This window comes from Rhinoderma darwinii, chromosome 9 (genome assembly GCF_050947455.1).
Source record: "Rhinoderma darwinii isolate aRhiDar2 chromosome 9, aRhiDar2.hap1, whole genome shotgun sequence".
Classification (NCBI taxonomy): Eukaryota; Metazoa; Chordata; class Amphibia; order Anura; family Rhinodermatidae; genus Rhinoderma; species Rhinoderma darwinii.
The window spans coordinates 57,439,369-57,461,745 of NC_134695.1; the positions used below are offsets into that span (position 1 = coordinate 57,439,369).

Below are 22,377 nucleotides of genomic sequence, written 5' to 3' on the forward strand. Positions count from 1 at the left end.
TGTGATATCCATATGTATATCTTAAAGAAATAGTACATTACAAACTCAGCTCTGCTGCATCAGTAGTTATACTATAATGTTATTAATGGTATGCCAATGCTAAATTTTCTAATTCTAATATTACTATATGTAGACAAAGCGTGGGACCAAGGCCTGAGACACACACACACACACACACACACACACGTATGTATATATATGTAATGTGGCATGCATAAATGAAGCAGTTTCTCCATCATTATACAATGGCGCCTTGATTTATGACATTGAGAGGTGACAGCCATCCAGTCATTGTAAGTTAATGCTTTTTAGTATTTTGACCACACACCAGAAAGTACATTTGTAGAGTGGTACACTATTAATACACACCTCAGTACACTCCAAAGCAACCCCTGGGTGCTAGTTTTAAGGTTACATTTAAAGTACCAGCTTGATCTCTGGTTGACTTAATTGTTAATTTCACAAGTTGCGAGCACGGAGAAAAAGAGACTGAAATAAAGTTAACAATAAAACAAGCCCAGAGAGGAGAGGGATGGGGAATGTGAAGAGAAGGGGAGAAAATTAAGTATTAGATGTGTACACTTGACTTTTCTTGACATGTGAAAGTGTTAAAAGTCACATCTCATCAATAAAGTATGTGGACAGTGAATGAGAGGGCTGACAAGCATTGCATTCTTACATAGACTACAATAGGGAGACAAACGACTCTGCCAGAGAGTTTGCATGTTAGTGAATGGGAGCAGGATAATGAGCTGCCTGCCTGTCACTCTCTGTCCTCTCTCGGCCTACACACAGCTTCAGTGCCCAGCAGCTCCAGCAGTGCCCCCCTCACAGCGGCTCAAGCAGTGCCCCCTCACTGCAGTTCCCTGTAAGCTAATGCCTGGAGACCCTCTCCCATTCCACACTGTCCAGGGTGCCAGGAAAACTTACTCCAAAATGTGATGAAGATTCTACCCCAAGAGCAGAACTCGAAAATCTAAGGGATTTATGCTATATTATCTATCTCTTTTCCTTTCTTTCTTGTTTAATGGAAGAATGTGCTGCACATACTTGTGAGAATGGTAAATCCTTTACCCCTTGTGATTTGATCTTTTTTTTTTTTTTTTAGAAGACCGTATAATTAGCGCATTGCAATGGTTAGGAGAATAGGGAATTGGGTTACAGTGAACTGGTCACACCCTCCACTACTGCTTATAACTTACTTAAGAAAATTGAATTTCAAGGATAAAAAATGCGGCCTGTTTTTCGAGACGCTCAATGAAAACATTGGCATTTTGAGGTTTTTTGTTTTAAAAAAAATTATATTTATATACCGTATATATATATACAAATGTAATGTGTTAAGATATGGACAGACTATTCCTGGAAAGATGTATCTGTCTATCTATTTATCTCATATCTTAATTATAAATTGATGCTAAACATAGAGGATTGTTTGCCATTGTAGACTAATATATTATTTTATATTATTTTTATATTATATTTTTAAATTTAAATTTAAATTAGGATTGATATATCTGATCACTTATAATATTATTATAACATAAAGTTCTTTTTAGAAAAATTACTATTTGTTCACCTGCAATAAAGTCAACTTTAAGTTTAACATTTTATTTTTAATTTAAATTGGTTTTCAAGTAAAACCGCAATAACACAGAGAAAAAGGTATTGAATAAATTATTTTTTAATTTTTGTTATATTTTAGTACATGTATCTAAATACATGAAGATGTGCTAAAAAAATACAATCCTGACGCTGACCCTCCTCCCTAATTAGAAATGTTTATTAGATATTATGTTTATCCATCTGTCATGCAGCAAAAAGGGAAAAAAATGCTGCATAATTACCTCTAGCAGATAAGCTTTTCATGTGCATATCAGTATAATACAATATTTTGCCGTAAAATATTGCAGAATTTAATCCAGTCCACTCACTTTCTAATCCAAGTGTCTAGAAAAACTGAAATCCCTTTTACACATATCCGCCAGCTATTGCATTATATTATCCTGTTGGAATTATAACATAATTTCTTTGTCTCTAGTGAATTGTTATCAATAAAAGAACAACCTCCGCATTGGGTTGCCCATCGTAGTTATTGTAACACTAAGCTGCACTCACATATTCCAGATGTCATGGAGAACAAAGTGGTTAATAAATTGACCTCTAATTGAAAATATATCACGGAGAAGATATGAAGTGTGCAACCATTTCATCCAATCTGCAGCCTGGGATCTCCAGTCGCTAAGAAAACTAGCATTGAGCTGCTCAGAGCCTTGATTAACACAGAGATTAAAGTGTTACAAGACTTTTTGGAACAGCTTGTATTAATCAATAGTTTATCCTATCAGCATTTGATGGCCTTTTGCAGATTTTTATTTTTTTTACACAACACCTGTTTAACATACAAAAAAAAAAAATATAGTAAGCGCTAATAAATTCTTTGATCAAGAAAACAAAACTCTAAAATTAAGAGCAAATTTTTTACGGATTTAAAATAAATAAAAATGAAATACTAAAAAAATTGCTACCTTATTTCATATTTTAGAAGGTATTAAATTAGTTGTATTTAAAAATAAATAAAAAAAAATTATAAATTTACAATGGAAACAAGTTATAGAACAATAATACCCAGCAGTCCCAAAGTCATGTAGTTCCTAAACCGCCTAGTCACATGTTGCCTAAGTTCAGATACTTTCAGTAGAGTCAAGGTTTAATACATATTTATTAAAATGTTGGGATTCAAGTACCTCACAGAAGACAACAAGATTTTTATTGTAAAATGTTGTTTTTGTATATTTTTATATTTCTTTTTCCTTAATTTGAAAGCCTTTACAGCCCCCCCATGGTAAAAGTTAACATGACATGATTATACAAAACTTGTGTATTGTAAAAGTTATACAAACCTTGTATATTGGTAACCTTTTTTTGTAATATATATACATATATATATATATATATATATATATATGTATATTACAAAAAAAGGTTACCAATATACAAGGTTATATATATATATATATATATATATATATATATATATATATATATATATATATATATATATATATATATATACTTAGTATGAGCACATAGAGGAAGTCAATGAAAATTAAGAATTTTTCAAGTTCCTGGTTGCCCAATGTGTAGATTTGTCTGCCATCCTCTCTATTGTCACTGTCCCTTTTGTTTCACATTTCTCTATGAAATAATGAAATTACTTGTCCTGGATCTCTCTTTTTTCCAAGATTACAAGTAAATATCTGACCATTCTCAATTAGCAACTGTTGGGATAAACAGCCACTAATGCCTTCACTGGAATCACGCTCCCATTTCTCCCTGGGGCAGAGTGAGCTTTGTGTACCCTCCGAAAAGGAGGAATAAAAAAGTATTAGTTTTGGAATAAAAAAAAAAAAGAAAGCATAAGGGGAGGGTGTAATTGAATACAAATGATGTCATTTTAATGGACACTTGGGGGTGTGTGTGTGTGTGTGTCAGTGGCACTTACAAAAGGTGAGTGCTCTGGGCTCCTATCTGTATGATTTCATTTACACGGGAGTTTTTTTTTTTTTTTTAATAAACTCTAGAGCTATATAAAATTGGCCGTTTGGCCCAGACACGTATCTAAAGGTGTCACAGATTGTTAATTTTATTGAAAACAGCAAGGTCAAAAAAAGCAACACAATAATATAAAAACACCCCTTACTATAATTCCCATTATCTTTATACCTGTATAGAAAATGATTTAAATTCTTGGTATTGTTTTGAAAATACAAATTGTAAAAAAATTATCTAAAAATTATTTGTAAATATAATACTTGGTTTCTATTATTATTATTATTATTATTATTACTACTTAGCTACAGTATTTGATACAATTTGTCTCTATTGGTATTATATTATACCTATGAACATGATTGTAAATACAATGGTTGGTATTTTTTTATTATTATATTATTTTTATTATTGTTATTATTATGTTAATAATAATCATAATAAGAAATATTATTATTATTATTATTATTATTATTATTATTATTATTATTACCACTTTAATATAACAAGAATTATACTAAAAGTTATCTTAATTTTATTTTGTAATCAACTTAATTTTTGGTCTTGATTTTTTCTTTCTTTCTTTCTTGTTAATTGTATTTCACAATGACCATGATCATTATTATCTATGAATTTTTTTTTCTATAATACTGTCCATGTGTAGCTCTTTAGTGTTGCTTGCTATGTGTATTGTGTATATATATATATATATATATATATATATATATATATATATAAAATATTGCATATGTGTGGAACTCTATGAATACTTTTTTCATGTAAATAAAATAAAGTGTCCCTGATACACACTTTATAATACATTAGGCTTTGTTTTTTTTATGAATGCTATATTTGTGGCAGTGCTTTGTGTGTCTTGTTGCATTAATATCTACTCTACAAGTCACCTTTTTTAATATCCAGAAAAATGCTTAAAGTCCCCTTGTCCAGATCACTTTAAACCTAGAGATAAACACCATTCCTGACGTGTTAGACTGAAATGCATTTGCCTCTAGGAGAACCAATGACTATTTGTGTATATGGGGCGGTGTTGGAGTTCTTTAGTGTTGGGGACATGGAGTTAAGTGTAAATTCATCATTTTAAAGAAATACACACGAGCCCCTAACAAGGCAGGGGGATAGAACCAAGCTGCTACAGTCACAAATATTGAAAAGGTAATTACATTTTTTTTGAATGTTTTAAACTTTTAGATATTACATTTCAGACCTTAACTTAAAAGAAAAAAACTTTAGACTTTTTGTTAAAATGTACTTTTCATGTATTTCTCGTTCTATAACATTTCCACTGTATTTTTTGTATACAAATTCATATTTTTTGTATAGAGGATTTAATTACTTCTTATTATGACTGCATCTCAAGCTGTTCCAAACACTTGTAACAATTAATCTGTGTTAATCATCGAGGCTTTAAACAGCTTAATGTTGATTTTATTAATTTTATTAGGGACTGGAAATCCCAGGCCGTAGATTAGATTAGGTGACAGAGTATATCTATTATCAGAGTATATTTTTTTTACTAGTACTAATTTTAATTGTTTGTTTTTTTTTTAAATAGAATTAAAAAAATTGTCATAAATAGAATTCAAAAAAATTGTCATATGAAAATTGTTACATTTTTAAAAGACAAAATTTAGAAAAAAATTATATTAAATAATTATATGAAAATGTTTAGACCAATACTATAATTACATTACATTGTTTTGAGTACTAAGATTATAATAATATTATATATATTTTTTATATGTATATACATACATTTTTATATATAAACACATTCTCTCTCTCTCTCTCTCTCTCTCTCTCTATATATATATATATATATATATGTATATATATGTATATATATATATATGTATATATATGTATATATATATATGTATATATATATACAGTACACACACAAATATATATATATATATATATATATAACATACATGTCAGACATACATATATACATATGTATGTATATATATATATATATATATATATATCTACACATAAATACACTCACATATGTATGTATGTATGTATGTATGTATGTATGTATGTATGTATGTATGTATGTATGTACTAGATATATGTATGTATTATTATACCTTCCATTCTTCATGAATCCCAGGTTAGAAAAAAAAGTTAGAAATTATAACATACAAATGTTTTCCAATGTTTTTGTACATTTTTGTCAATATTTTTTAAAGTGACAATGTTTTCATTCCGATTCTAGTATAACAGGCCAAAATGTTTTCTCTTGAAATTCAATTTTCTTAAGTAAGTTTTCCAGCAGCAGAGGAGGGTGTGACCAGTTCACTGTAACTCAACTCCCTATTCTCCGAGCCGGTGCAAATCACTAATTATAAGGTCTTCCGAAAAAAAGATCAAATCACAAGGGGTAAAGGATTTACAATTCTCACAAGTATTTGCAGCACATTCTTCCATTACACAAGAAAAGAACTTCCAACCATTCCGACAAACTCAACGGAGCACTGTACTTGTATTATGTTTAATACAATTTTCTGCAAGTTCTGGGTATTGGGTATTTTGCTTATTATATTTTTGGGTCCTTATTATTTGTTTATGACAAATAGTAAAATCTTCATCTATATTCTAAGTTCTCTGCAGGAAAAAGCAGCTTATTATATGAATTATAATGCTATAGGATATCTCTGCTAACAGGCAGAACAAACACAACAGATAGCCTGGGATTAGCATGATTTACACAAGTATTAAGAAGAAATATTACCTGTTGCAGCTTGTGAGGAGCAATTCACATGGTCTGTGATGATAATTCTGACACTTGAGCGTTTCCTTGATAGTTCAGAACTGGCAGGTTTGATCTTCAGTTTTTACATGAGAATCTGCCACACAGTTTAAATGTCAGTGACAGGAAAAAACCAGGGTGTGTGACTACACTCTAACTTTCCCTTAATATCAATGCCAGCTGCGCCCTGATTGGCTGAGACATGCCAGTGACATCACAGGGGAGAGAAGTGCTCTCCATACTATCCTATTAATAAGAATGCAGGGGACAAACAGGCCTGGACTGATCTATAGTCTCAGACAATGTTATGAACTTTAGGTATAATATTATTATTATTATCATTATGTTATATATATGTAAACAATATAAATATAATTTATCAAATATAAATTGTATGTATTGTTAATTTATCACAAACTTGAAATAAAGAAACAAACATATTTTTAAATAGAAATAAAATATGAAACTTTAAATATTTGTTTTATGTTTAAATATGAATTATTCAAATAATTAATATTTGAATTACTATACACATACACATTATTTATATATTATTACACATATATTTTTTTTATTTAATTTTTATTTTTTTTTTACATATTATTTGTATGTTATTATTAAAAAAAGAATACATATTTTACTTATATTTTAAGTGCAGTTGGTTATGAGTAATGAACCTGAAAAAACACACACACACACACACACACACACACACACACACACACACACACTAATTTGATCATTTATATACATACAATAATATATGGATTTTCTTTGAGTCTCATCATCAGTCAGTAATCTTGATCTTTGATCATTTCTGCTCATCATTGAATCAAATGTTGCATGCTATTCTCATTACTAGAATGCTCTTTATAATCACAGTTGTTTTTTTTAATCAATCTGCTACATTTAGTCTGAGAAATCACAGTATTGTCATATATATACACCTATACATTGTCATTGCATCTGTTTACCATTACATAATCCGCCATCTTTGATTTACAGTGCCTTTACAGAATTCCTGTCATTCATATGTATATATTTTTGGCTCACTGCTATAATATTAGCACACATAATCCAATATAAACATGTAATGTGAGATATAGCAGAGCCGAGTTTGTCCTTTAACACAACACTGTGTGATATCATGATATGTCCTCTGCGGTATTACATGGGACTGCACATAAATCTACTACATTATTCTGACTTAAAATAGTCATTATGCTGTGCAGAGTTAAATGATAAAATCCGCTTTGTTACTTCTGTATGTGGAAATACTTAATATTAATATTTTGGGTAGGCAATCTTGTATTTTCTTATGTTTAACACTCAGAAGATAGCGCATATACATACATACACACACACACACACACACACACACACACACACACACACACACACACACACATTGTGGTGGTATGAACAGCTGGGCATTGTGTGCTCACATCTGTAGCTATTTGTGTCAAGTCGACTAATTACTCGATAAGCTTACATGACCTCACGACCAAGAAAGTGACAGGCACTTACCTGTAGCCTATATTATGTGCTGGTGGCCTGTCACCCTTTCCTCTAGCCATCTTATCATATAGACAGATAAATCTACAGGGAGAGAAAGAGAGATGTAGCAGGGCTGGATTTGTCATCTTGCTCTTTAGGGCCATATCATTTGTGCACCGTAATAGCTCTCAGAGTTAAGGTTTACCTGCAGTCCTATGTAAGACCCAAAGATAATGCACTGTGATACCATAAACTTCTGACAAATGTGTATTTTAGCATCTATCTATCCATCCATCTATCCATCCGTCTATCTATCTATCTCATATCTATCTATCTATCTATCTATCTATCTATCTATCTATCTATCTATCTATCTATCTATCTATCTATCTATCTATCTATCTATCTATCTTATCTTATCTTATCTAATCTCTCTCTCTCTCTCTCTCTCTCTCTAATATCTCTCTATCTCAAATCTATCTAATATCTTTCCATCTATCTAATATCTATCTATGTAATATCTATCCAATATCTATCGATCTAATACTCTATCTAATATTCTATTTAATATCTATTATCTACCTCTAATATCTATCTACCTCATATCTATCAACTCTCCCTTTCCCTCTCTCTCTCTCTCTCTATATCTAACTATCCCATAGTGATCTATCTATCTATCTATCTATCTATCTATCTATCTATCTATCTATCTATCTATCTATCTATCTATCTATCTATCTATCTATCTATCTATCTATCTATCTATCTATCTATCTATCTGTTGACAAGGGTTCACTTGCTCACTGTTTGCTCACATTACAGAGTAGAGGTGCTACACTCCTCCAGCAGGTTTCTCAGGAAACTGGTGGCTAATATTTCACTGGCTTAAAAGGGGCAGCCTGGGAAAGAGCTGTCACAAAGGTGTTTTACTGATTATTTGGAGTTGTTGCCATTAAGGGACTCGGAATCCCTGCAACCCAGCAGGGTTCTTGAAGGAAGCACTGGAAACACCACGGCTCCCGCCTGCTTATCTGTCTGTCAATAACAGGAGATGGATCCTGAGCCTGGACCAGGTGCTCTTACTACCCCCTATCCAAACTGCACTGCTCTCCAGGAACCGATCAGGCGTGAAGAGAAGTCTGCCTGGCCTGAATACATACAGTGCACACAGTGCCAGGCACACACAAAGACACACAGTGTACACACTGCGGGCACAGAGGCCACTATATACACACACACACACACACACACACACACACACACACACACACACACACACACACACACACCCTCTCAATAAATACACAACCTCATACACACACACACACACACACACACACTCTCTCCCCCCTGTCCACACATACTCATGCTATATACTTGCTATAGACTTTCAAACATTCATACAACTAACTTGCCATCATTCCTGTGAAGCCAAGGCGATAAACACTTTCATAAACTATTCATAGATATCATTCATTTCAACCACCAGGAATTGGGCTATCCTTGGCAAATCCGGACTATTGACAATCCAGTCCACACAACTAGGCCTGATAGTATGAAGTCATGGCTAGGGTCTAGACTTTCCTTCAACTGGGACACAAATTCCGTTTTCTGCCTTTAACCATGTTTCTAAATAAGGCAGAGGGCTTCTTGGCACCCCCTGGCACATGCCCGGCCAGCCCTTTCTAGCTACACCTCTGGGTTATGCTTTGACCTTTTTTTTGCATTTGAACATCTAAAATAGTTAACAAATGCTCTGCTGCAATGTATAACTACTATACCAGTCTATTGATAGAGCAGAGCTGAGCTAGTCATTCAGTATAATTTATTGTGATGTGTATAGTGTGTGGTTTTATACAGGACTGCAGGTAAACCTACTACATTATCTTACCCCATACAGTTATCACAGTGCACAGACAATGCAGCCCCAAAGAGTAATATGAAATCGTCAGCTCTGCTACATCTGTATGATAAGAGAAGGGCAGAAAGTGTTGCCATAGATTTTAACCACAATGAAACACATACAGATATATACTATACAATGACACTACAGTATATAACAACACAGAGCAGTAACATACAAAACGCAACAATTAAAATAGATACAAAAAAGAATTTGCTTATTCCAGATCTCTCTCCATCTTTCTTTCTCTTTTTCCCCCTCTTTCTTTTTCTCTTTTTCCTTAATCACGTTAACCGTTTTTCTTCCTCTCTCCATGTCCCTTTCTCAATTTTCTCCCCCCTCTTCTCTCTCCCTCTCTTCTTGTACCTATTATTCACTTATTTTCTTTTTTCTTTCTCCTTCTTTCCTTCCTCCCACTCACTCTTCTCTCACACTTTTTCTTCTTCCTTGTTCAATTTAACTTCTTTCTCTCACTCCTTCACTCTCACTTTCTCTCTCTCCTTCCTTCACTCGCTATTTTCCCTCTTCCTCTCTCTCCTTTCTTCACTCTCACTTTCTCTCTTCCTCTCCCTCTATACTTCCTTCACTCTCACTTCCTCTCTCTCCTTCCTTCACTTCCTCGCTCTCCCTCTCTCCTTCCTTCACTCTCACTTTCTCTTTCTCCTTCCTTTCTCTCCTTCCTTCACTCTCACTTTCTCTCTTCCTCTCTCCCTCCTTCCTTCACTCACTTTCTCTCTTCCTCTCTCTCGCTCCTTCCCTCTCACTTCCTCTCTCTCTCTCCTTCATTCACTCTCACTTCCTCTGTCTCTCTCCTTCCTTCACTCTCGCTTTATCTTTCTCCATCCTTCCTCTCTCTCATTCCTTCACTCTCACTTTCTCCTTCCTTCACTCACTTTCTCTCTTCCTCTCTCTCTCCTTCCCTCTCACTTCCTCTCTCTCTCTCCTTCTTTCACTCTCACTTCCTCTCTTCCACCCTCTCCTTTACTCTTTCTCTCTTCCTTTCTTCACTCTCACTTTCTCTCTTCCTTTCCTTCCTTCACTCTCACTATCTCTTCCTCTCTCTCTCTCCCTCTTCCTCTCCTTCACTCTCACGTTCTCTCTCCTTCTTTCTCTCCTATACACTCTCTCTTCTTCACTCTCTCTCCTGTCTATTCTTTTTTTTCTCTCTCTCTCTCCCTGATCACATTAAGCCCCCGAAGTAAGTTACTTCAGCTTCACAGCAACTTTTGGAAGTTATCCGGATAAAATCTGTGTAGCTAATGGGTTAATTCATACAATTTTTTAGAGGATCACATCAAAGAAAAAAAGCAACTTTGACCAACGCAGGTACAGTAAGATACTGTGCATTATAATGAACATATGTAGCCTAGCTGAATTTGGGTCTGGATTGGTATGCAGAAGGTTTATCAACAGTCTTATGATAAATCATATATAATATATTGTTGTTTTACAACCAGATGTGCCAAGTGACAAACTCTGCTCTACTGTATCTCTGAATAGGTGCGTGCATTATCTTTCCAGACTTTGAGATATTGAAACCCATACTTCTAGCCATGAGAATAAGTGTGTTGCCCAAGTCCAAACAGTAGAAGCTGTCCGCTAGACCAAGTTCTATGTGTTAGAAATGTATAATGCATCTTTCAGTTACTTTGCAATGTGAAGTTTTGAAGGATGCCCTAAGCCCATGTGTTCCCATAGACTGAGCAATTCTCAGCACACACACTGTAATAATGAGCTTTAATTCTCTATCCAAGCAGAATCTGAGCAATAATAATAAGCGCATCAAGACAATTTGTTTACTGTGGCATTACACAGACTGCAGAACCCAAGAGAAGCCTCAGCTCTGCTGCACTCACAGCATCCCTGCAACCCAGCCAGCTCCAGCACCAATCATTCTACCTGGGATGTGATGCCCATCAAGTCAGACAACGGTAAGTGTCCATCAGGGTTCCCTGCTGGATCACCTGTGCCCAATATTACACCCTCCGAGAGCCAATCCTAATATGTCTCATGTCATAAGGCGGATAGAAGGGAAGGTATAGAAATAAGATACCAGTTGGCTAAACCTCAATCAAATATTCAAATTCAAACTTCTGATTTTTTCTATCTATATATATATATATATATATATATATATATATATATATATATATATATATATATATATATATATATATATATACACATTATAGAAATTATAATTTATTCAACATTTGGTCTGAAAATTTTTCAATTGTGTGATTGATTAGAATTTATAATATATGAATTATACATTGTCATCTAAAATTATATATATAGGTGTGTGTGTTAAAATATCTGAATTTTACATTTGATTATATAGAAAATTGTAAAAAAAAATCTTATTTATTATCTTAAAAAACAATTCCAAATGGAAAACAATAAAAAAAAATGTTTTAATGATAATGAAAATTGATGTCAAATATAAAAAAAAATATTTTTAAATAAATGCTATAAAAAATTCTATTGCGCTGACCTATTCCTTAGCTCTCCAGTCCAAAAGTAGTAATAATAATAATAGTCACGTAAATTATAATGGGATTTTCAAAGAAGTTTGTTTTTTTTAATCCAAAAATATACATGAAAATAATAATATTTATCCTTGTATTTACGGCAAACGATTCCGAGTTCTCCCATTAAAGATATTGTATTATTAATAGTAATAGTAAGCTTGTCCAATAGTTGATTTGCTTTTGTGCCTCCTCCTGGCTCTAGACTGAGACATTAGCTGGATTCCCTGGGGGTGATTGGAGGCAATGAGCACAGAGTAGACAGTCACGTCGTTGATGTTACGAATTCACTTTTGCTCAACTTGACAAGGCAGAGTTCGATCTACAATTGTATTTGAAAGCCCATGGAGCGGAAAGTCCCCCCCTCATCATCATCATCATTACCCCCCCCCAGCCCCCCCCTTTTTCCTACAGCAACATAACAACATATTACATGTAGGCACAATCTTGCATCTCTATAATAGAAATTATAAAACCTCTGTATAATTCCAAATGAGATATTTAAATACCCCCCATCTATGTGATCACACCGACTTTAAATCTTGAATATTAGACAGGAGATCTAACAAGGGGATTTGCACTGATGCCCTGACCCTTGTAATTGGATTAAATATAGACTGAATCCTCCAAAACATGGCAAGACTGACACCTGCCAAGTGGACTCCCCTATGATTGATAGTGATGATTCGTGTTGGACACAATAATGAAATAAATTGTATGGATAAAACAAGCGCATTTGTCATCCCTGGGTCATCAAAAGGAAGTCAATGTAAGACTCAAGCTGTTCTATGACAACATGCAAGAGATGGGACCTTTCCAGGGGGCTACAAGCATTGAGGAGACAAATTACAACTTGCCACCTCTATTTCCTATTCTATTAACATATAGATTGCTGTTACATAGAAGATTAGGGAGACTTGGAATATGCATTTGGGAGTTTTTGCTTTGACTTTGCCCTGTGGGCACTGGTGGAAAACCCTAAGTACCATGTAGAGGGTGTTATGTGGAGCGAATGTTGGCCTCAGCCCAGGGCAAATGGAAAAGGACCATGTAATTCTCCCCTGGATTGTGCCCATGCACTCTAGTTATCGCACTTGGTCCGTTGTTTATTATAGTGTTGACTTTTCTTACTTTGTATTATTATTATTTTGCGTTTTGTTAATCTGTTTTTATTAATCTCATCTCTCTTCCCCCATGATCTGACAATGTCTGTTATCTGACCTGCCATCATTTACACAATTGTTCCGATTCCTCCTCCAGGTCCTTAGGTTTTTCCTTTTTAATGTTATCATCATCATCATCATCATCAATGTTATATTGTCCATCATGTTATATGGATATAATGCAGGTTTGCCGACGTCATTTTTAGAAAAAATATGAGAACTGTTCTATAAAATATTCAACATGTGCAATTGCGTATACTCCTCTGCATGTACTAAGAACAAGGTTTATGTAAATGTGTAATATCATTGTGATAGAATCACATTGAACCTTTATTATCAGTGTACACATGTGTATTTTCCAATGCTTTGCCTATCTAGTAATTATCTATCTATCTATCTTTCTATTTATCTCATATCTTTCTTTCTTTCTTTCTCTCTTTCTTCTATCTAACAGAATTATCTATCTCTATATCTCTCATATCTTTCTTTTTCTTTCATCTATCTAATCAATCTATCTGAATTATCTATCTAATTATCTATCTATCTATCTATCTATCTATCTATCTATCTATCTATCTATCTATCTATCTATCTATCTATCTATCTATCTATCTATCTATCTATCTATCTATCTAGTCATATCTTTTCTTTCTTTCTTTCTTTCTTTCTTTCTTTCTTTCTTTCTTTCTTTCTTTCTTTCTTTCTTTCTTTCTTTCTTTCTTTCTTTCTTTCTTTCTTTCTTTCTTTCTTTCTTTCTCTTTCATATAATCTATCTATGACAAATAGCAAAGCAGCACCACTCAATATAGTGCAGGGTGCAAGTCCTCACCAGACACTCAAGCAGTGTCTTTAATAAGTGTCTTGCAATCTTTTAATCGTCTTGGCTAATAAGTAATAAATGTCATTGTGCAAATATCTGGTCATTTTGTTTTTTCTTCTATAATTTTGCCCCCTAGATAAGTGCACGGGTCTCGTGTAGAAACTAGAGCAAGCAAAAACTGGAAGTGTTGCAACCAACCCCAATCCAGATTTTCAGGGCAGGATATGATAAAGAAGCCGACATTTAAATAACATAGTTGTAATGGGCAACGGCTTCACTTGTTACCTAGATTTTATATATGAGGCCCAAAGCTTTCAAACTGGGGCAACAGCCCATACTGAAGACAGACATGGAGACTTCCATGTCATTATTGGGTAATGTTTGTTTTTGTGACATATATCAGATGACATCCAACCTAAATACACCCTTATAATCCTGTGTCCCTGTACTCCAGGTCACTGTGGTGTGTATACAGGGTAGGAGATGAGTAGGTAGCTGGAATGTACCTGACTGCATGAGGAATAATAATAGTCATGATGATTACTGAAAGTCTTCCTGAAACTAGACCCCAGAGCGACAGAGGTTGACTGCCCTTGGCAAGGAATGGGTTAAGCACCTCCAGTTGACCTGCGATGGAAGTCTCTTGTTTGTCTAACATCCATTGAAGTGTTAAAGAGAATTTCCTCTAAAATAATAATTATATATATATATATATCCTCGAATAACTATAATCCTATAGCAAACATCTTCTGTCAAATCCCTCTCACCAGTGAATAAAACTACTTCAGTCATCCTCTAATTTCTATTTAGATGTTTCTTAGTTACATTTGTTTTTTTTTTTAAATTGGGTGACAACTTATTTGGCTGCCATTATAGCTACAATAGTTGTCAGACAATTTTTGGACACAGAAGTGTAACGGCATGCAGTGTATCACTACATAACTAGGCAGATTTGACATTCAGGTTGTGTGTAGTATTGCAGCTTGGGCCAATTCACTTCAAATGGATCTGAGCTGCAATAACAGATATAACCCTACTAAACAAAAAGTTAAAGCAAATTATTCATTCGAAGGGGAAGACAAAAAGGAAACTCTCACAATTATAATATGCGGGGCTGTGAATGCTGTTCAGTAGAAGTTTTGAGGCTGGCAAAGACCTCAGATCTTTAATGATACAAATATTGTTTGTAAACAGGCCCCTACACAAGGCCGTAGAAGACATTCTGTGTCAGTGTCCTTCAAGTGCCCTTGAGATCCGGTCATGGCCTTGGCCCTAAATTAGGGTAAACCCAACACCAGGAGTAACGTTTAGTCCCGGATGTAACAATCTAACATGTCTAAAAGTATTCTACACGAACATGAGATCAGTATTTATCATTTATGCATAGGTGGCATACAGGGTTAGCCATTGGACCATGGATGCAGATCTAACCAGGGTAATTTCATTTGTATGTGGGCTCATTCCAGGTGCCTTGATTTTCTTCCACAATCCAAAAACATACTGACGGGTTAATTGACTTCTCATAATGGTGACCCTAACATGTCTGTGTGGCAGAACAAATTAGGAAAATTTAACCCTCAGTAGACATGGGCTGTGTTAGGGAATGATGAAGAAATGCATTTTATAAACGTGATATAGCAGTGTTACTCAACGAGTTCTCCTACTCAAATATATTACATAAAAAAAGACTGACCCTGAACCTTTTCAAAAGCTCAGCATTAATAGATTGCAAATATCTCTTGGAAACATGGCACGTACGTACCCTCTGGGTAAAAAAAAGAGAAGATTAAATATATATACATACACATATATATATATATATATATATATATACACACACATTTTTTTCATACACCAGTAGGTATAACCCTATAGCAAATATACGCTATAAAATTATACTGACCAGTAAAAAAAACAAAGCCTGCTTTCTTCTAAAAGGGCGCCACACCTGTCTACATGTTGTATGTGGCATTGCAGCTTGGCCCTATTCACTTCAATGGAGCTGAGCTGCAGTATCAAATACAACCCATGGACAGGTGTGGCGCTGGTTTTGAAAGAAATCAGTCATGATGTTCTAATTCTGTATTACCCCTTTAACCACAAAGAAGAGGACAGCTCTTTAAGTATTGCTGATAAGTAACGGTGTACTTCCAGGGGGTTAGCAATAAGTTGGTGCAGAGGTAGCAGTTGCACCCAGGCCGTGTTGCCTAAGCGGCCCAAAGGAACATACTGGTATTATAAATGGCAAAGAGTAGGTGGATACAAAATTTTACATTGGAACGCAGGAGCTTCAATTTATGTCTCCGTATACTCATACTTGCCAACAGTCCCGAATTTGCCAGGACTGTCCCAAATTTACTGACCGTCCCGGCAAATTACTGGACTTATCCCGGCAACTGCTACATTCAATTGTATCTGCGTCCTTAGGACACAGATACAATTGAATATGATGGCAGAGCAGGAAACTATCTGCTTCCTGCTCTGCCATTCACTCCTCCTGGAGCGCCGGAATCCTCGGCCAAAGCGTTGCCGATGTCATGGCTGGGGATTCCGCTCATAGACGGAGCCCCTGACTTCACTGTCCATATAAAGTCAGTGACGTCAGTGCAGGATACTTCCTGCAGTGAACCCCCGGCCAGAGCATTGCCGATGCTTTGCCTCGGACTCCGCTCATAGACTGAGCCCCTACTAGCACTCTGCCTGGGACTCCTGCTCTGCTTCTGACATCGCTATCCATATAGGGACAGTGATGTCAGGGGCTTCCCCAGCCGGAATCCCGGAGCAAAGCGCTACTAGCACTCTGCCTGGGACTCCTGCTCTGCTCCGGACATCACTGTTCATATATGGACAGTGATGTCAGGGGCTTCTCCAGAGAAGGAGTCCCAGAGAAGAGACTATACTAGCGCTCTGCTCTGAAACTCCTGCTCTAGGGAAGCCCCTGACATCACTGTCCATATATGGGCAGTGATGTCAGGAGCAGAGCAGGAGTCCCAGGCAGAGTGCTAGAATTGGATCTGCTCCGGGACTCTGGCTGGTGAAGCCCCTGACATCTCTGTCCATATATGAACAGTGATGCCCGGAGCAGCGCAGGAGTCCCAGGCAGAGTGCTAGTAGCGCTCTGCTCTGGGACTCCGGCTCTAGGGTTTCCCCTGACATCACTGTCCGTATATGGACAGTGATGTCAGGAGCAGAGATGGAGTCCCAGGCAGAGTGCTAGTAGCGCTCTGCCTGGGACTCCTTCTCTGTGGTTGCCCCTGACATCACATTCCGGTCCAGGAGGATTTCCTGACATCACTGTCTATGGACAGTGATGTCAGGGGCTCCTCCAGCAGAGGAATCCCTGGCCAAAGCTTGGCATCTACAGGGGGGCTGTGTGGCTCTATCTACAAGGGGCTGTGTAGCTCTATCTACAGGGGGGGCTATATGGCTTTATCTACAGGGGGGCCGTGTGGCACTGTCTACAAGGGGGCTGTGTGGCACTATGTACAAGGGGGCTGTGTGACACTATCTACAAGGGGGCCATGTGGCATTATCTACAGTGGGCACTGTGAAATTATCTACAGGAAGCAGTGCATGGCAATAACTACAATAAGCAGTGTGTGGCAATATCTACAGGGGAGCCATGTGGCATTATCTACAGGGAGCAGTGCATGGCACTATCTACTGGGGGCAGTGTGGAGCACCATCTACGAGGGGCACTAAGTGTGGCACTATATACGCTGGTTTTTACATTACCAGTAGTGGTCAGCACATATCGCCTAGCCCTAGTGATAAAGTCAGACATCACCTGCCTGTATACAACCGGAAAACCAGAGAGAGATACTGGCTACCAAAATAGTTGTCAGCCAAAGTACTGCAGACATTTTTGTTCGTTTATTTGTATGCAGAAATTCTAGAAAGCCACGCCCCATCAGATAAGCCAAGCCCCCATAAGACACACCCCCCAAAGACGCCACACCCTAAGTATCCCTGAAAAAAAACAACAAATGTTGGCAACTATGTATACTACTAATAGTATCAATAATAATAATAATAATAATAATAATACTAGTACTACTACCCCAAGTACTTAACCTACTAGTTCTAGTTATATTAAAGGGGTTTTCCATCTTTATATAAATAAAGCTTACTATATAACGAAAACTTCTTCACCTTTTCTAATATACTTTATGATTCTATTCCTCACCATTATCGAGATCTCTGCTTGATATCAGTGAATTTAAACATCATTGTTTACAACCAGAGCCTGTTCTCCGGGCCTATACATTTTACCTTCGCTGACACATTGTAACAAACTCTAATCGAAATATAGATTTAGAAATATCCATTTGGCCTTTCACAATTATTTTGTTACTATATGGCCCTGGAGGACAAAAGCTGCTGTTCATGAGAAAAGTCCATACAACAGAATGACGTATAGAGCAGTCATGTACAAACACTAGTATACAGGATAGGCAAGAGTCCAGGAAATGTCTGACCATTTGGGAATTTCGCCGTTGTGCTGACAGCCCCTCATTAGATTCGGCACTTGGTAATGTTTAAAGGGGTTTTCCCTATAATCATTACTTATCACCTACCCACAGGATAGGGGATACATTTCGGATCAGTGGGGGGTCCGACTGCTGGATACCAACCGATCATGAAGACAGGCTTACTTTTCTTTTCCTGGGAGCCCCAAGTGAATAGAGTGGTAGTGCGCATGCTCGGCCCCCACTCTATTAATTTCTACAGGACTACCGAGCGATATGTTTGGCAGCCCCTTGGAAATTAATGGAACGGTGGCCAAGCATGCGCACTACCGCTCCATTCATATGAGGCTCCCAGGAACAGCAAGGTAAGCCCGTTCTCGTCATCAGTGGGAGCCCCAGCGGTCAGACCTCCACCAATCAGATATTTATCACCTATCTGATGGATAGATTAAAATATTGATTATGGGAAAACCCCTTTAAGAGCAAGGCCTAGCCCAACATGAGCTAAATGCTTCTCAAATGCAATATGTTAATCTGGCTCAAGTGTATCACGACTAGGGTGGATGGTATATGGCCCATAACCTTAATTTTGCCCTCAGGGCCCAGACCACTCTCCGTACACCCTCAATAACAAGAAAGTCACCTAGTCTCCAATAAAAATCCAAATCGGGTCTAAAATAGACACAATAAATATTTCTATGCTCCTATATCCGTTTCCTTTAATTAACACTTGGGTTGTCTCTCTCTCCGTTTTTTTTCACATCCTCCTTTTTTACCCTTGAATTCTCTCTCGGGCCTATTTCTTTCTTCTCGTTGCATTAAATTTTACTCCAGAACAGTTTTCTGTTGTTTTTTCCCCTCTTTACCTATTTTTTTCTCTTCCCTTTCTTTCTTTTCTTTTTTACTCCCACTCCTTCCTCTCTATTTTCCGCTGTGTTTTCGCTTTGTCCTCTACCTCTTCTCTTGAATACCTCACACTTTTTCCTGTTTTCCTCTCCGTCCCTCATTTCTTTTCTCCAGGGGCAAATGCATAGGGTGTGCAGAAGCAGCAGTCCGGGTCTTGTTGCCTGAAGGTGCCCAAAGCCTCCTCTGCCACATAAAAGGATGCCAGTATTAAAAAATAGTACATGTTAGGTGCTGGAGCCATGTAACAGATTCTGTCTGGGGCCCAGGAGCTCCAAATTACACCTTGGCTCGCTCCTTCCTTCCTTTCTGACTAGATTCATTCATTGAACAAAGAACCTGAAAGATTAACGAAACCCCAATCAAAAGTGTGAACAGAGCCCTATGCCACTTCGGTTTACGACCCTATTCTCCCCTATAAGTAATGCTTCTAGGGCAGAATACCTCCGCACTACAACATGCAATAGGGCATTACACAATTTTTGTTCCCGTGGATTCTCAAGAAATCCGTGGAAAAAAAATATAACCCTTTGTGTGCCTCCTTCCCAAACAAAAAGGTTTCGAGCTGCAGAAGTACGGATCAGTTATACGGTCGCACGCTTGAGACCTTAGTCTCTCAATTTGTTCTTCCCTCTTTCTATTTTCTCTGTCGCGCACTCCCCCTCTTCCTTTCTTTCTCATAAACCTCCAAAGCTTGAGTCAAAGGAAAGCTCCTGCCAATATTGTATTACAATCGATTAGCACGGCTTGTGTAATTTTAAACATAACTTTTCTTTGTAATTAACTGCTAGAAAGGATTAGTATCTCCACACAGGAAAAGGAATCAACTTATATTGAATGAGCCGTACATTACCCCTGACTCCCTTGTGGCAGAATATATTAACATTATAATCTCCAACACTATTTTTTTATGTTACACTATTGTTAGTAAATCAACTCCTCGGGTCCACAGAGACTCCGACCCTTGGCAATTCAGTGAAAGTGTAATTATCTCCCCGAATCTTGGACAGATTTAAGAGATTACATTTCAACTAAATCTATATCAATGCTAATTTTCCGTTCTGTGGGCTCCAGGTGTTCGGAAATAAGGCTTCAGCCTTCCTGCCCGGCCTGCCTGGGTGTACAATAAATAGAAGCCTTGCTGAGCGAAGGGTAAAAGAAACGCAACTCTACATAAAATTATACCTATTTTTTGTTACAAAATCTGGTCCTTACAAGACAAAGTTAAACAAAACAGCTATGGTAAATTAGCGTTAAATAAAGGCTAGTTTAATGCTCCGTTACAGGCAACTGGGGCATACACGATGGCTAATTGGCTATCACAATTAAAAAGAATAGAGCAAATGATTCATTCGAAGGGGAGGACAAAAGGAAACTCTCACAAATATAATATCAGGGCCTGTGAAAGCTGTTCAGCGGGAAGTTCTGAGGCTGGCAAAGACCTCAGACCTTTAAGGATACAAATATTGTTTGTAAACAGGCCCCTACACAAGGCCATAGAAGACATTCTGTGTCAATGTCCTTCAAGTGCCCTTGAGATCTGGTCATGGCCTTGGCCATTATTTGGGGTGAAACACTTATTGTTAACACCCGAAGTGATCTTTAGTCCCAGATGTAGAGTAACTATCTAATAATCTAAAAGTATTTTACACAAACGTTAGATGAGTACTTTATCATTCTTGTTTAGGTGGCATACAGGATTAGCAATTGGACCACAGATTCAGATACAACCAGGATCATTTCATAAAGTTTGTATGTTCTCTCCATGTTTGCATGGGGTCAATCCAGATGCCTTGATTTCCTTCAACAATCGAAAAACATACTAATAGGTTAATTGGTTTCCTATGATGGTGACTAACGTTTGTTTGGCAGAAAAATGTAGGCAAATTTATCACTGCTATTATGCTAGCGTTTTGCATGAATGTTTATCAGGCTCTTCACCACTTAATCCAACAGCGAATACATTTTTGTACAGCAGTTGCCTGAAAAAACAAACACATTACGGATTTGAACCAATTATACACTTAGGCAAAAACATCAGCTTGTCTAATTTTTTCTCTTTTTTAGCCTGAAAAATTGTTACGTTACTCTTGAGTAAAGTAGGCACCAGTACTTTGAGCAGGCACCAGTAGGTTGAGCAGGCACCAGTAGGTTGAGCATGTCCCATTAGGTTGAGCAGGTCCCATTAGGTTGAGCAGGTCCCATTAGGTTGAGCAGGCACCAGTAGGTTGAGCAGGCACCAGTAGGTTGAGCAGGCACCAGTAGGTTGAGCAGGCACCAGTAGGTTGAGCAGGCACCAGTAGTTTGAGCAGGTCCCATTAGGTTGAGCAGGCACCAGTAGTTTGAGCAGGCACCAGTAGTTTGAGCAGGCACCAGTAGGTTGAGCAGGTCCCATTAGGTTGAGCAGGCACCAGTAGTTTGAGCAGGCATCAGTAGTTTGAGCAGGCACCAGTAGTTTGAGCAGGCACCAGTAGGTTGAGCAGGCACCAGTAGGTTGAGCAGGCACCAGTAGGTTGAGCAGGTCCCATTAGGTTGAGCAGGTCCCATTAGATTGAGCAGGTCCCATTAGGTTGAGCAGGCACAAGTAGGTTGAGCAGGTCCTATTAGGTTGAGCAGGTTCCATTAGGTTGAGCAGGCACCAGTAGGTTGAGCAGGCACCATTAGGTTGAGCAGGCACCAGTAGGTTGAGCAGGCACCAGTAGGTTGAGCAGGCACCAGTAGGTTGAGCAGGCACCAGTAGTTTGAGCAGGTCCCATTAGGTTGAGC

The 22,377-nt window shown here is 37.1% G+C and overlaps 1 protein-coding gene and 1 long non-coding RNA gene across 2 annotated transcripts in view; one reads left to right on the top strand and one right to left on the bottom strand.

The window, feature by feature from the left end:
* PAX6 (paired box 6) overlaps nt 1-6,449 on the bottom strand; it is a 30,080-nt gene extending 23,631 nt beyond the window's left edge. The window contains exon 1 of the mRNA XM_075837746.1: nt 6,311-6,449. The gene's annotated coding sequence lies outside the window, so the exon portion shown is untranslated. The remainder of the gene's footprint in view (nt 1-6,310) is intronic.
* Nucleotides 6,450-11,514: 5,065 nt separating this feature from the next.
* LOC142660396 (uncharacterized) overlaps nt 11,515-22,377 on the top strand; it is a 25,428-nt gene continuing 14,565 nt past the window's right edge. Inside the window, exon 1 of the long non-coding RNA XR_012850477.1 lies at nt 11,515-11,659. This is a non-coding gene — a long non-coding RNA (uncharacterized LOC142660396). The remainder of the gene's footprint in view (nt 11,660-22,377) is intronic.